The sequence below is a fragment of the Mesitornis unicolor genome, unplaced genomic scaffold (assembly GCF_000695765.1).
Source record: "Mesitornis unicolor isolate BGI_N332 unplaced genomic scaffold, ASM69576v1 scaffold9513, whole genome shotgun sequence".
Classification (NCBI taxonomy): domain Eukaryota; kingdom Metazoa; phylum Chordata; class Aves; order Mesitornithiformes; family Mesitornithidae; genus Mesitornis; species Mesitornis unicolor.
The window spans coordinates 1-3,916 of NW_010175338.1; positions in this window are offsets into that span (position 1 = coordinate 1).

The window sequence follows — 3,916 nt, forward strand, 5'->3', positions numbered from 1 at the left end:
TCTGCAGAGCCTTCCTACCCTGAGGCAGATCCACACTCCCTCCCAACCCGATGTCATCTGCAAACTGAGGGAGCACTCAACTCACACGCAGGTGGCTGAAAAACTTGGAAAACCAAAAATACCTCCAGTTTATTTGCATTCCCAATCTTCAGCTTTCCAGCCTGGGAAGTGACTTGCTCTGCACTCCAGCTGCAATAATACCAATAAAGTCATCAGAAATGGTTTCTTTTTGAGGACTTGGTAATCCTTGTTGTATTTAAGGATCTCTGGAAAGAACAAACAAGGATTTCGGGTGAGCCCCACCAAAGTGTTATTTATCTAAAGACAAGACTCCCTCAGTGCCAAGTAGGATTTTTTTTAATATATATTTCCCCTGCCTTTCAGACCTTTTTTGAGAGGCTGAATGCCTCGTTTGGCTTCACAAGATGTCAGGATATAGAAATACAGCATTGCCTTAGCGGCTAACGGGGAGGTTATTGGAAACACAGTGGCTGCACTGATGTGCTCAGGGGGATGTTCCTTGCTCTGTGCTCCCCAGTCCCCAATATTCTCTTAGCCCAGGCTTTTTGACACCGTGCATTTGTGCCCTGTTCATGTTGCAGCCCTTCTGCTTTTTGGCTGCTTTTAATTTTCAGCAAAATTACCTGGTCCTCTGGGCTGTGGAGTCACTGGCTGAACCCACCGGAGGTGTTTGGGAGCCACAGGCGCCTCCTCAGAGTTTTTGGGCAGTGTCGTGAGCAGCGGGGATGTCTTTGAAGCTCAGTTTTCCTAGGAGCAGTGTGGAGTGCTGGGTTATCCTTGTTTGCCTTCTGAACCCCAGCACTCGCCGCTTTTTGTTACTTTCTTGGGTATTTTCTCTCATTTACACATTATAAAATCGTTTATCATAGATGTGTAAATGATGATGTCCAAAACAGCACCGGAGCTTCCTTATGCCCAACAGTTCAATGCCCTCCTGCCCCTCTCAGTAAGAAAAGTTTGTAGGGTGGGCAGCAAATTCAGGATTACTTATTTCAATGACTTTACGTTTTATAGCGGTGGCAATGAAGAGATTGAGGAGGTTTAGTTTTAACAAGGATCATGTGGAAGTGGTTTTCTTTCCTCTCTCATTTTTTTATAATCAAGAAAAAGCTAAAACCCCACCCTGCGGTGCCGGCGCGCGTTTTGTTCCTAATGCCATGGCTGCAGACTTGCCATAACGTGCGCTTGGCTCAACCAGTGGCGTTGCTCTGAAAGCAATCTTCATTTTGAGGCTGTGTTAATAATATATATAGTCTTCTGTTTCAAATTGTTCCTACTCGTTCAAACGATGTATTTGTCGTTGAAGGCGCTGTTAAATTGCAAGCGAAAGAGCCACCTGTAACAATTCCCATTAACGTGTGTCTGAAGAAAGTAACCTCAAATACAAGGAATGGTTGAACTGGGTGTGCCTCCTCGACAGCCCAGTGCCCACCTCACCCCGCACCACCACATCCCCGCTTTATATTGTCTTTATTATCTGCACGGTGGGGAAAACTTAATTCCTCAAACCCAGGAAATGCAGAATGCTCTCACCTTGTAAAGCAACACCAGTCACGTCTCAATTACTGCAAACTTCAGAATAAACGTTGAATTTTCCCCCCAAAGTGCAGCACATTCAACCAAGAGATCCCCTTTGGGTATCGGATACACGCGTTGTCGCTGCCTGACAGAATAATTTGCCCAAGCCGTTTCAAACACGGAGCGGTTTATTACTTATTTGGCAAACGCTTTGTCACGGAGAGACGCAGGTACCGTGCGTGATGCTCAGTGTCATCCCTTAAACCAGTGAATTTGAACTGGGGGCAGCCTGGCGGTGCAGCAGTCGCTGCTCCGTGCTGGGGTTGCGCACCCGCACCGTACACGTGCTGCGTGTTTCTCTTTATTTCTATTCCAGCGTGCAAATGATGAACGGGAACTTAATTCTGCTTGAGCAAAGCCAAGCCAGCGTCCCAAATAGCAACGGTCTTTCTCAACTCAAAGTGGCTGCAAATCAGCTCCTAAATATTGTCACTGGAATTAATATAGAGATTTAAGAGTTCTTGCCAATCCTGTAAGTGTTTTTGGAAAAAAAGCATTGCATTAATGCATGATATGGAAAGGATAAAATTGCCTTTAAACTGGAATGCAGTTCAAAGTGGCTGAATTCTCCCGTTTCAGCCACTGTATTTGCCAAAGAACAAACTGGGAAATGGAACTGGTATCATTCATCTGCGCCTGGTTCACTGGGAGCTTCGGGAAGGGATGTCCTGTGGCGAGAAAAGCGGAAGAGTTCATTGCTAAACTGTAGTGGCCACCAAATTTTATGAGCTGAAGTAGCGTAGGTTTGCTTTTAAATTAATTTAGCATAGAAAAGCAGTCAGAAATAAGAATGGTTTGAAAATTCCCTATCATCAGTCATTGATACCCTCGGGAATCACACGTGGGCTGACTTACAGGAAGGTTTGCTAAGTTTTGCTGTTAAATATATATCTTATGACTGATTATACTTCATTCTGTTACTTTTAAATAGCTTCAACTGGATAAACTTCTTCAACTGTCCTTAAACCTTTTGGACATCAGAGGTTAATACTTTAGATTTAAAAAAAATCCCGAACAGCAAAAGATGAAAGCATCACGTTCCTCTTAATAACAAATACTAGCTCAACGAGAGCAGTAACCAGCTGAACAAACGTCTGTTTGTCTATATGTTATGTACCATTAGTTTCCAAAATTAGGTAATTTCTATGGTTCTGGTTTCTTGTGTAAGTTGTGGTCAGCAGTTCAAAAATACAGAAAATGGCATCTTCCCCCCCTAGGAAGTTTAAATCTGAATATAAAATCCAGCTCCAGCTGATTGAAATAAGGCAATAAAGACCCGTGTTTGTCTGTGCTGCTTCCTCCCAAATATTTTAGCCTACGTTTTCAGTGGGTTGTCCATTAAAAGCCTTCAGTGGAGATGATTCTGCTGTTCCATGGGATCCTCAGGGTTTTGCTGTGATTTTAGCTGTCCTGTAGTGTTTCTAAACCAGATTGATCCGTGTGACGCAGATTGCACTGTTTCAAATACCCCAATTAATAGGGATTTTTCAGGGTGCTGTCCCAAGCCGTCTGTGTATGTAAAGGACTTGGCCAATAAAATCTGAGAGCTACCAACCCGAGTGGCTGAAGGAGCCAAATCACAGAAATGTTGTGTATTCTCGTCTCGGTGTCAGCAGAACAGATACCTCATCCCTGTTTTGAACCTTCAACATCAACAGCCGTGTCCTAGTGACTGATACCAGTTCCATTTTGCCTACCGACTCCGTTGATTTTATATTTTATTTCTCATTGATGATGGAATAATCAGCAGCTCTTTTTCTCATTTATTTTCTCATATTTTTATTCCAGGATTTGCCTCTGAAGCAGGGAGTGTCTGCATTAAAAATGACCTGTAGTTCTCTGCTTCATAGGTTAGAAACTTATTTTAATATTTTGTGGCTAAGCACAGTCCCGTCTTTTTTTCAAAAAGTAAAAATTTCCAACGATAACTGGTTTAATTGGCATTGAATGTGGATTTATAAGCATTTTGCATTGGGGCTTCCATTATTTTAGATGAAATGGCTTCTACACGAATAACTAGTCCAGCTGAGGCAATGAAAGCTCTTATTTATTGCAGCCATTTTCCTGAATTAACGTTAAGTTTTAAAGAAGTCGATTCCGGCGGATCGTACAAAGTCTGATTTGGACATTTCCAAAGTGCCGCATTGGTTAGGCTGTATTGCTTGACGCATTTACATCCTAAAACTCGACCAAATTCCAAATATTTGTCGGGGGAAAGCAATCGGTTGGTAAATCACTCGATTTCAATGGGACTGCTATAGCCAGCGCACGCAGAACCGTGTGTCGTGTATTTACTTGTGAATTGTACACCGCAGAT